Source organism: Dermacentor albipictus, chromosome 4, assembly GCF_038994185.2.
Source record: "Dermacentor albipictus isolate Rhodes 1998 colony chromosome 4, USDA_Dalb.pri_finalv2, whole genome shotgun sequence".
NCBI lineage: Eukaryota > Metazoa > Arthropoda > Arachnida > Ixodida > Ixodidae > Dermacentor > Dermacentor albipictus.
Window position 1 is genome coordinate 180,655,309 of NC_091824.1, and position 12,337 is coordinate 180,667,645.

The following is a 12,337-nucleotide window of genomic DNA, read 5'->3' on the forward strand; positions in this document are numbered from 1 at the left end:
CTTAAAAAGCCCATTGGAGGGGTATTACATAAGGGGTGGTTAATAAAATAAACATTAGAAGCAGGCGTTCATATTGAGATATGGGTGACAACAGCTTCAGTAAAGGCAGATGGGCTTGTGATGGCTGCGATGGCGTGTGCGAAGCCGTTCCAGTCCCTTGATGCTCGAATAAAAAATGATGCTTGAAAAGTGGTGGTCCGGGCACGTGCGCGTGTAACTTGAAGCGGATGACCGGTGCGATGAGATATGTATGAAGGGGGCGTGATGTAGGGTGGGTGGTTTAGGGAGCTGAAAAAAATGAATGGAAGAGAGAGAGGGTGGCAACCTGTCGACGGAAAGAAAGCGTTTCCAAGCCAGATTCCGCTTTCATCAATAAAATGCTGATAACGTATGAATCTGAAGATTGAATAAACCTAGTTGCACGATTTTGCACAGCCTCAAGTGAATTTATGATATAAATCTGATGCATATTCAAGTTTTGATCTTACAAATGATTTATGGGCCAACGCTTTTACTTGTTGTGGGGTATGACGCAGATGTCGCCTAAGAAATCCCAGTGATCTATTAGCAGCTGAGATTATGTTAGTAGCGTGCAAGCGCCAGGACAGATCACAAGATAGGATGACACCAAGGTATTTGAATGATTGGACTGATTCTATTGGAACATCAGCAATGGAATAGGTAAATGTGACGGGGTTACGGCTGCGAGTGAAAGACACGAGTTTACATTTGTTAGGATTTAGGTTCATTAGCCAGCGATTACACCATTCTTGTACATTATTGAGATCGTTCTGGATCAGTTTGTGGTCGGATGTGTTAGTAACTTTGCGGTAGATTACACAATCATCTGCAAACATGCGAATGTTACATAATAATAATAATAATATTATATGGGGTTTTACGTGCGAAAACCACTTTCTGATTATGAGGCACGCCGTAGTGGGGGACTCCGGAAATTTTGACCACCTGGGGTTCTTTAACGTGCACCTAAATCTAAGTACACGGGTGTTTTCGCATTTCACCCCCATCGAAATGCGGCCGCCGTGGCCGGGATTCGATCCCGCGACCTCGTGCTCAGCAGCTCAACACCATAGCCACTGAGCAACCACGGCGTGTGTTACATAATACATGCGTTGGTAGATCGTTAATGTAAATTTAAAAAAGAAGTAGTCCCAAGACGGATCCCTGGGGGACGCCTGATGTTACGGGGAGTCTGCTAGAATAATGGTTATTAACAAAAACAAACTGAGAGCGGTTAGTCAAGAATGCTTCTATCCACTTTAGTACGCCCGGGTGTAAATTTAACTGAGACAATTTTAGCAGCAAACGTTTATGAGGAACTGTGTCAAATGCTTTTGCAAAATCCAGGAATATGGCGTCAGTCTGAAAGTTACTGTCAAGGTTAACATGCAGGTCGTGAATGAAAATTGCCAACTGTGTTTCACAAGAGTAGCCTGTTCGAAATCCGTGTGACAAGGGTGAAAAAAACAGATTGAGTCTAAAACGTTCATGATATGCGAGTATATGACATGTTCCATGATTTTGCAGGGGACACTAGTCAATGATATAGGACGATGATTTAATGGGGTGTCTCTGTTGCCTGATTGGAAGACTGGAACGACCTTGCCCACTTCCCAATCGGATGGTAAGATGCCTGTAGAAAGTGACTGCGAAAACAACAAAGTTAGGTACGCAGCAGATACATGGTTAATATTTTTAAGAGTTTGGAATTAATATCATCTACACCTGTTGACGATGAAAGCTTGATGTTATCAATAATCGAGGTGATCCCGTCTGCCGAGAATATAATTGGCGACATACGCGCAGTTATTTTAGTAGATGTGGGAAGATATGGAGCTGAAGTCTCGTTAGTAAATACAGAAAAAAAAGCTGCGTTAAAAATGTCAGCACACTCGCTGTCGCTGACCACTTCGCCATGTGCATTTAACACGCTGATCATGCGCGCCTCCTGAGGGTTTATTGTTTTCCAAAATTGACGAGGGCTGTTCATAAGCATTTTAGGCAGTTCATCGTGGAAAAAGGAGAATTTAGCATTCCGTATAGCCCTCACATAATCGTCTTCAGCCACAAAGTATTTCTCCCAAGCAGAGGGGTGTCCGTTTAGTTTGGCTGAGCGGAAGAGACGTTTCTTTTTGTTTTCAAGTCGCTTAAGCGCTTTAGTGAACAATGGCTTGTTTCGGTTTCCGCGGAACGTTATTCTCGGTATGAACTTATCAACGAGATCACCTAGTTTGTTTTTAAATATTGCCCAGTTTTCATTTATAGAGCGCGTAGAACATAACCTCACGAACGTAGAAAGAAATGCGCTCAGATCACTATTAATTGCATCATAATTACCTTTATTGTACAGGCGAATTGTTTTGCTGACTAAATGGCGTTTTACGGGTTGAAACGAAAATGTGGCGTGAATCACTTTATGGTCGCTGACTTCAGGTAGATATGCTATTGATAATAAGCTTTCCGAATTACTGGTTAGGATGAGATCTAGGATGCTAGATGTGCTCAGTGCAACGCGTGTAGGTTCTGATACAAGTTGGGTTAAATTGAAATTAAGGCAGAAATCCACAAGATCTCTGGCAGGCTCAATGCCCATAGTTATGGGGACGTCATTGCTCCAGTCTATTTGAGGAAAGTTAAAATCACCAAAAAGGAGGACTTCTGCTTGCGGGTGTTGATTCTAAGGTCACTCAAAGTGTTATTAAGTTTAAATGTGAAATCTGGAATATTGTTTGGAGGCCTGCAGCAAACACCTAGAATGATAGTGTGGGGGGAAGCATGAATAATTAGCCATAATATTTCAAGATCAGAAGTGATGTTTTTGGCTACGGAGCAAGATAACTGCTGGTGCACAGCAATCAGTACACCGCCCTCCCCCCCCCCCCCCCCCCCCCCCGCATGCCTTTGCGATCCTTTCGATAGACATGAAATTCCGGTAGGTCGAGTAGTACTTCTGTATCTGATATCTTCTGTTAGCCACTTTTCGGTTATCACCATTATATTACTGTTGGATGATAAAATAAGGTTGGAAAAAGCGTCACGTTTGGGAAGGAAACTGCGTGCGTTTGCGAAGGTTACAAACAATGATATGTTAGATTTGGGTTTAACAGTGTAGCAGACATTTTTACGACAGGGAAATTGCTATATTATTTCTTTGACAGACTGCGTTTGCTCGTCGTAGACGTAGCGCTTATGGCCCATATGCAGTGTTTTAAATCGCAAAGAAAAATGTAATGATTTGCTTTTTGCGTAAGTAATGAGATGCCTGCGAGCGCTTTGTACGGAACGAGTGAAATCCTCTCCAACGCTGAAGCTGGTTCCTTTGAACTTGCGGCCGTTAGAAAGAATCAATTCTTTTGTTTTATGGAAGGTGAATTTTGCTATGATAGGACGGTGGCGGTTAGTACATGTGCGATGACCGAGACGATGTGCGCGCTCAATTTCTTTCGGCTCGATACAAATATTCAAATGATCATGGCAGTGCTTGATAAATTGCTCGGTCTGGGCAAACGCCTCTGATACAGTTCATTCAGGGAGGCCATAAAAAAGATTATTGCGTCGTGACTGGTTCTCGGCGTCATGAATACACGTTTCAAGCCTGTGTACTCCGGTGGCCACTTGAGCGGTACAGGTTTTCACGGTTTCAAAGTCAGAGCGCAGGGAGACAAGATTTTGATAATGCCCCTCTAGATCAGTCATGCGTTTGCCCATATCCGCAATAGCTTTGTCCGTCAACAATAAATGAACTTTCAGGTCTTGAACCTGACTGATTAATTGCGACTGGCCAGCAGATAAGTTCTTCAATTCAGCTAGTAATGCGTTGGAGTCCGGCCCCGGGTTGCTTTCGATATCGCCCGACATCATCAACAAGGCACGAATTACATGAGAGCACTCAAGAGCGACAAGAAGGCAGCAGTGCGGGCTCGGCAGTTGAAGCAGGAAATAATTGCTAGACTTCTTACAAAAAAGACTGTAAGCTTTACCAACCTGCATGACAAGAGTGAACGGTTTAGCGATCTGCGTCTGTGCACAACCGCCGAGCCCACAAGGCGCCACCGGTAGTGCCTGCTCTTTTATAGTTGACCGTAAAGTTGATGTCGATGACGACGGGTTTGTCCATGCTGCATCGAGCACCACCGTCTTTAGTAGTGGTATCACCGAAAATGCATATCCGCCGCTCCCGAAGAAATCCAGGGGCTTGAAGGGTGGTGCAGTTGAAGAACCAGGGGCGCACATCAGGGAGAGGTGACAGGCAATCCTGTCAGTTTCACCTGACCAAGCACGACATTGCAGCGGAGCTGACAGGGAAGCCGTCACTAGGGCTGGAGGCAACAGGCGCACGAATGCGCGCTGAAACACCTGCATGACAAGAGTGAACGGTTTAGCGATCTGCGTCTGTGCACAGCCGCCGAGCCCACGAAAGTCGACTCAACTCAAAGACTACCGAGGCCCTCCACGTGCCGAGGTCAGACATCGTCGCACTCAACCGCAAGTCTGCGGCGGGTCCGGATGGAGTCACCAACAGAATGCTGAGAAACCTCGATGACAGTCGATCGTCTTTCTGACCGACAAGATCAACGAGTCCCGGAAGAGCGGCATTGTTCCTGCAGAATGGAAGATGGCCTACACGGTGCTCATTCCCAAGCCGGGCAAGGCCCAGAACATCGAGAACCTCAGGCCTACCCGCCGTGGTTGCTCAGTGGCTATGGTGTTGGGCTGCTGAGCACGAGGTCGCGGGATCGAATCCCGGCCACGACGGCCGCATTTCGATGGGGCGAAATGCGGAAACACCCGTGTACTTAGATTTAGGTGCGCGTTAAAGAACCCCAGGTGGTCGAAATTTCCGGAGTCCTCCACTACGGCGTGCCTCATAATAAGGTAAGTGGTTTTGGCACGTAAAACCCCATAATTTTTTTTAACCTCAGGCCGATTTCTCTAACCTCCTGCGTCAGCAAGGTCACGGAGCGCGTCGTCCTCAACAGGCTTGGCGGGTACCTCGAAAACAACGAGGTTTACACTTACATGATCGTACATGATCGGCTTCCGCGCCGGACTCTCCACCCTGGGTCGTCATCATCGGCCTGGTTACGCCCACTGCAGGGCAAAGGCCTCTCCCATACTTCTCCAACAACCCCGGTCATGTACTAATTGAGGCCATGTCGTCCCTGCAAACTTCTTAATCTCATCCGCCCACCTAACTTTCTGCCGCCCCCTGCTACGCTTCCCTTTCCTTGGAATCCAGTCCGTAACCCTTAATGACCATCGGTTATCTTCCCTCCTCATTACATGTCCTGCCCATGCCCATTTCTTTTCCTTGATTTCAACTAAGATGTCATTAACTCGCGTTTGTTCCCTCACCCAATCTGCTCTTTTCTTATACCTTAATGTTACACTCATCATTCTTCTTTCCATAGCTCGTTGTGTCGTCCTCAATTTAAGTAGAACCCTTTTCGTAAGCCTCCAGCTTTCTGCCCCGTAGGTGAGTACTGGTAAGACACAGCTATTACACTTTTCTCTTGAGGGATAATGGCAAACTGCTGTTCATGATCTGAGAACGCCTGCCAAACGCACTCCAGCCCATTCTCATTCTTCTGATTATTTCCGTATCATGATCCGTATCCACCGTCACTACCTGCCCTAAGTAGATGTATTCCCTTACCACTTCCAGTGCCTCGCCACCTACCGTAAACTGCTGTTCTCTTCCGAGACTGTTAAACATTACTTTAGTTTTCTGCAGATAAATTTTCAGACCCACCCTTCTGCTTTGCCTCTCCAGGTCAGTGAGCATGCATTGCAATTGGTCTCCTGAGTTACTAAGCAAGGCAATATCATCAGCGAATCGCAAGTTGCTAAGGTATTCTCCATCAACTTTTATCCCCAAGTCTTCCCACTCCAGGTCTCTGAACACCTCCTGTAAACATGTTGTGAATAGCATTGGAGAGATCGTATCTCCCTGTCTGACACCTTTCTTTATTGGGATTTTGTTGCTTTCTTTGTGGAGGACTACGGTGGCTGTGGAGCCGCTATAGATATCTTCCAGTATTTTTACATATGGCTCATCTACACCCTGATTCCGTAATGCCTCCATGACTGCTGAGGTTTCGGCAGAATCAAACGCTTTCTCGTAATCAATGAAAGCTATATATAACGGTTGGTTATATTCCGCACATTTCTCTATCACCTGATTGATAGTGTGAATATGGTCTATTGTTGAGTAGCCTTTACAGAAAACTGCCTGGTCCTTTGCTTGACAGTAGTCTAAGGTGTTCCTGATTCTATTTGCGATTACCGTAGTAAATACTTTGTAGGCAACTGACAGTAAGCTGATCGGTCTATAATTTTTCAAGTCTTTGGCGTCCCCTTTCTAATGGATTAGGATTATGTTTGCGTTCTTACAAGATTCCGGTACGCTCGAGGTCATGAGGCATTGCGTATACAGGGTGGCCAGTTTCTCTAGAACAATCTTCCCATCATCCTTCAACAAATCTGCTGTTACCTGATCCTCCCCAGCTGCCTTCCCCCTTTGCATAGCTCCCAAGGCTTTCTTTACTTCTTCCGGCGTTGCCTGTGGGATTTCGAATTCCTCTAGACTACTCTCTCTTCCATTAACGTCGTGGGTGCCACTGGTACTGTATAAATCTTTAGAGAACTCCTCAGCCACTTGAACTATCTCATCTATATTAGTAATGATATTGCCGACTTTGTCTCTTAACGCATACATCTGATTCTTGCCAATTCCTAGTTTCTTCTTCACTGCTTTTAGGCTTCCTCCGTTCCTGAGAGCATGTTCAATTCTATCCATATTATACTTCCTTATGTCAGCTGTCTTACTCTTGTTGATTAACTTCGAAAGTTCTGCGAGTTCTATTCTAGCTGTAGGGTTAGAGGTTTTCATACATTGACGTTTCTTGATCAGATCTTTCGTCTCCTGTGATAGCTTACTGGTATCCTGTCTAATGGAGTTACCAGCGACTTCTATTGCACACTCCTTAATGATGCCCACAAGATTGTCGTTCATTGCTTCAACACTTAAGTCCTCTTCCTGAGTTAAAGCCGAATACCGGTTCTGTAGCTTGATCTGGAATTCCTCTATTTTCCCTCTTACCGCTAACTGATTGATTGGCTTCTTATGTACCAGTCTCTTCTGTTCCCTCCTCAGGTCTAGGCAAATTCGAGTTCTTACCATCCTATGGTCACTGCAGCGCACCTTGCTGAGCACGTCCACATCTTGTATGATGCCAGGGTTAGCGCAGAGTATGAAGTAGATTTCATTTCTGGTGTCGCCGTTCGGGCGCCTCCACGTCCACTTTCGGCTATCCCGCTTGCGGAAGAAGCTATTCATTATTCGCATATTATTCTGTTCCGCAAACTCTAATAATAACTCTCCCCTGCTATTCCTAGTGCCTATGCCATATTCCCCCGCTGCCATGTCTCCAGCCTGCTTCTTGCCTACCTTGGCATTGAAGTCGCCCATCAGTATAGTGTATTTCGTCTTCACTGTACCCATCGCCGATTCCACGTCTTCATAGAAGCTTTTGACTTCCTGGTCATCATGACTGGATGTAGGGGCGTAGACCTGTACAACCTTCATTTTGTACCTCTTATTCAGTTTCACAACAAGACCTGCCACCCTCTCGTTAATGCTATAGAATTCCTGTGTGTTACCAGCTATATTCTTATTAATCAGGAATCCGACTCCTAGTTCTCGTCTCTCCGCTAAGCTCCGGTAGCACAGGACGTGCCCACTTTTTAGCACTGTATATGCTTCTTTTGGCCTCCTAACTTCACTGAGCCCTATTATATCCCATTTACTACCCTCTAATTCCTCCAATAACACTGCTTGACTCGCCTCACTAGATAACGTTCTAACGTTATCTAGTGACGACGTTATTCGGGGACGACGTTATTCGGGTGCTGGGCATGTTTGTCGAACTCATGGCTGGAACGGGACGACTCTCCGCAATATCATCGCAAAGACGGACAACGCGCCTCGTTCGCAGAATTTCAAACCGGCACGAGGCATGAAGGAAAGCAATCTCCTCAGGCTGATCAATGCGTTCGTACTATGCCACTTCACGTACACGATTTCATACCGAGAATCTCCTCAAGCTGGGGGTGCATAACACCGCCGAGGAGATTGCCGAAGCCCAAGAACACGCGCAACTCACTCGCCTGAGCACCCCAGCGGCAGGTAAACGCATCCTCGAAGGGCTGGGTTACCACACTGCGGGGTTCCCGATGGTCAATACCCCGATCCCTAGGTGCATTCGAGACAAGTTCGAAGTGGCCCCTGTGCCGCGAAACGTCCATCCCTTCCACAACGAGGGCAGACGCAAGGCCAGAGCAGCAGCCATCTTCAAACGGATCAAGCAACAAGACATTAGAGCAAGCTTCGTCGACGCCGCGGAGTACAGCGATGGGAAGACCTTCGCCGTCGTTGTGGTCGACTCCAGCGGCAAGATTTCCTATAGCACCTCCATTCGCACTTCAGACCCCGGAGTCACCAAGTAAGCCGCGATCGCCCTCGCCCTGCTAGGCGGTCGTGGGTCCGAAATATAGCGATTCGAAAACAGCAATTAGGGTTTTTCAAAAGGGTTGCACCGCCAAGCAAGCTGCTCATCTTTTTAGCGGCTTGAGTCCATATGCTCCCCGCATCATTCAATGCACTGGTTTCCCGCTCACGTAGGGTCGGTCGAGGGTGCTCCCCCGAACATGAATGAGTCTGCTCACGAGGCTGCGCGTGACCTCACCGACCGACCGCGCTTCCTCTGTAAGGAGCGCCGACTCCCCTCCTCCCTACGGCCACAGCGACGCTCCCGCTTCTCACAACGAAGTTATTAAATTCTTCTACATGTCTAGAAGGGTCTTTCCACCCCCTCACCCCAAGCTGAATAGGGCGCAAGCCGAATCGCTCAGACTTCTACAGACCAGCACATATCCGTGCCTGTCCGTTCTCCACGAGGCTTACCCCGACGTGTATCGCGACGTCGCCTGCCCGTCCTGCGGGCAGACCTCCACTCTAGCGCACAATATCTGGGAGTGCGGGTCAACATACCCCAAGTTCATCAAGGAGGAGTGGGACTCGCTTCTGCGTAGCCCCGCTATAGAAAAGCAAATCCTGGCTGTCCCTACGTGGGACTAGCCGGGTGCGCGACGAGTTCGCGTCCTCGCCAGACCTGCAATAGTTTCTTCACTCACTCACTCACTCACTGACCCGACCTCTCTCCACACGATTTCTTTCTTTAGAGTTATGTGAAAGGTCGTGCTTACATGATTGAGACGGAAGTCAGATTAAGATTACTTCAAGGCAAGGATAACGGACGTCTGCCGTAGAATTCCGGCGTCGGTCATCAAGAAAGCCTCTGAAGATGTGATAAAACCGACACACTACTGCGTAGCTGCAAAACGAGACCTATTCGAACGCTTCCTCTGGGCAGCAGCTGGTGTTCAACGTAGCTAACGAATTCATAGATATAAGGGCACACTGAAATCTTATGTTTTTTGTGTGTGTTCTTTGAGACGAAAATCAGGATGTGTGCTCATTTAGAAGTGGTATATTTACTTTCTTGAACGCATCAGTTTTGCATTATCACTACACGTTGGTCGCTTCCTGGTCTGTTTATTTCGTTTTTATTTTTTGACACAAACCTGCTTTTTCAGCACGTGTGCACTTTCATCTACAATAAAACGGTCACTTTAATTTGGCTCTGGTCCGAAGCAAGCTTCTGGCGCGTAATATAGCTTCGCGCGCGCACTCTTTCGTTGCAGTGCAAGCAAAGCCGGGATTTGGAAACATTCTATGCCTATTGCTTTTCGCATTTCGTGCGTGGTCATAGCGGCGCTTCGGCCGCGTTATCAATGGGCTTTTGTTATCAATGTGATCAGTCGGCCTTGAAAGACGAATAATAAGTGTGACGTAGAAATGAGAAGAAGGAATAGCTGCGAAGCCGCGAAACCTGCTGTCGCTGCTCCTTCCGTACCATTATCAAGGTGATGTGCTATCTCTTCGGATTTTCGACAGGCAATGCAGTTGCTTTCAGTCAGCTTATTTGAGAGCGCTGCTTTATGATGTGGGTGGGAGCACACTCACGTAGTATTTTTCATACTGTGACGCCATCTGTGCCTGACCATGCTTGTTATATCGTGCATATTAAATCAGTGCGACAGGAATGGAGACATTACTCATCCTCTGCATTTATTCTATCCTCTTTTTCCTCTCCCCTGGGCGGCTCCAAGCGCGCGCCTTCTCATGGCGCTGCGGTAGGCAGCGACGCCTTATATAACATATCCCCTCGTGAAAAAAAAAAAATGGTCCGTTACTTCCTGATGTAGTCGTGCAGCTTCTTTGGTGTCTTCTTGTTGCGGGCGCTTCTCCTCACGCGTTCTTCGCATCTTGGCAAATTAGCTGAAGCTTGTTGCGTGTGCCCTGCAGCACGTGGTTCAGGAATCAGGGGTGCATTATCTGCGCGTGATGTGCCAGGTTGTGACGGATGGCTTACAGCCGCACTAGTTGAGTGATCGGATGCCGGTGACCAGTTCATGACAGCCGTGGTACCTAATTTCATTTTGCTGATAGCTTCAGGGTGAACGGCCGCTAATTTGGAAGCATTCCACACCCGCCCATCTTCCAAGAGGTAGGAGGCGGGTCCGCGCTTTCCAATAATTTTCTTGGGCGCAGAAAACTGTGAAGATAACTTCCCATGGACTGCAGGTAATTTAACCCGCACGTAGTCACCAACGGCGAAGTTGGGTTCCTTGGCACCGCGTTTTTGATCGGTGTAGCGCTTCGACGTCATTTGCTTGTTCTTGATGCAGTTCTCTCAACAGCTGTAGTGCCTTTGAAGGGTCATTGGTGAAACATTTGTCAGGGAATCCCACAATGTCAAGTCTGGTGCGAGGTTGGCGTCCGTGAAGAAGAATAGCGGGTGCAGCACCAGTAGTCGCATGAGGCGTACAGCGATATATTTGTAGGTAATCAAACATCGCTGTTCTTATCTCACGACGTTCTAACAGGGCTAATTGAATATAGGACTTTAATACCCTGTTAAATCTTTCCACTAAACCGTCAGCTTGCGGGTAATGCACTGAAGAGTTGTAATAGGTGATTCCGCGCTCTGGGAGAAAATCTTCAAAATTCGCTGAAGAAAATTGTGGTCCATGATTGGATACGATCCCACGTGGATATCCTTCTCTCGCGAAAAGTTCAAGTAGGAATTTGGTCACTGTAGACGTGGTCGCATCGCGTACGAAAGTCACCTCAGGCCACTTGCTGTAGTAATCAATAAGCGTAATGGCAAATCGACAGTCAGTTGGAGCTTGCGTGAAAGGTCCCACAATGTCGATAGCAACTTTGTCCCAGGCTTTCTCAGGAAGAGTGACGGGTTGCATTGGGGCTGCAGAAGTATGTGCTGATTTGTCACATGACTGGCAGGCTACACATGTGCGTACAAGTTCTTAAATGTGATTATCCATGCACGGCCACCAATATGACTCCCTAAGACGAGCTTTGGTACCTAATTCCTGGGTGTGACTCATGAGCCAGATCCATAAGACGGCGGGTCAAAGCTGAAGGCACGACAATCCTGTCACCCCGGCAAAGAATGTCGCTAACAACAGAGAGTTCAGATCGCACGTGAAAGTAAGGTAGCAGCTCTTTTGACAAGGATTTCTTGTCAGGCCAAGAAGTAGTGTTAAACTGCTTAACTTGAGAGATAGCCTGATCGGCGGCACTTGCTTCTCGAAGCTCCTGCATGGTAACTACTGGGGACAAGAGACATATAAATTCTTCTTCGGGTGCATCATGGATGAAACTCTGTACGGGCAGCCGGGAGAGTGCGTCAGCCACGACGTTTTCGCTACCCTTCCTGTATTCCATGATGCAGTTGTAGCACAGCAACCGGGATGACCAGCGCGCAATCCTTAAAGGACGGTGACCTGTGCCTTTCGTTGAGAGGAGCGTCACCAAAGCAGCGTGGTCTGTCCGCAAGATGAAAGGTCGGCCCCACAGGTAAATGTGCCAGTGCTCGCAGGCCCAGACGCAGGCAAGGGCCTCACGTTCACCGACGGAGTACTTCCGTTCATGCGGTTGAAGAGTGCGTGAGGCGAACGCGACAGTCTGCAGTGATGTTCCGTTATCCTGCTGCAGTACAGCACCTAATCCAAATCCCGAGGCATCAGCTGTAACGTACACGGGTAATTGAGGATCAAAAAGGTGAAGAACTTCACAAGATGTTATCAACGTTTTCAGCTGCTCCAAGCCGGTTTGGGCTGCCGCAGTCCAAGCGAAAGGCGCGTTTCCGCGAAGCAAAGCACGCATTGG

General features: G+C 47.5%; 1 pseudogene; it reads right to left on the bottom strand.

Moving 5' to 3' along the window:
* Nucleotides 1-3,159: 3,159 nt before the first annotated feature.
* Nucleotides 3,160-4,254, bottom strand: LOC135896261 (uncharacterized; annotated as a pseudogene).
* Nucleotides 4,255-12,337: the final 8,083 nt, after the last annotated feature.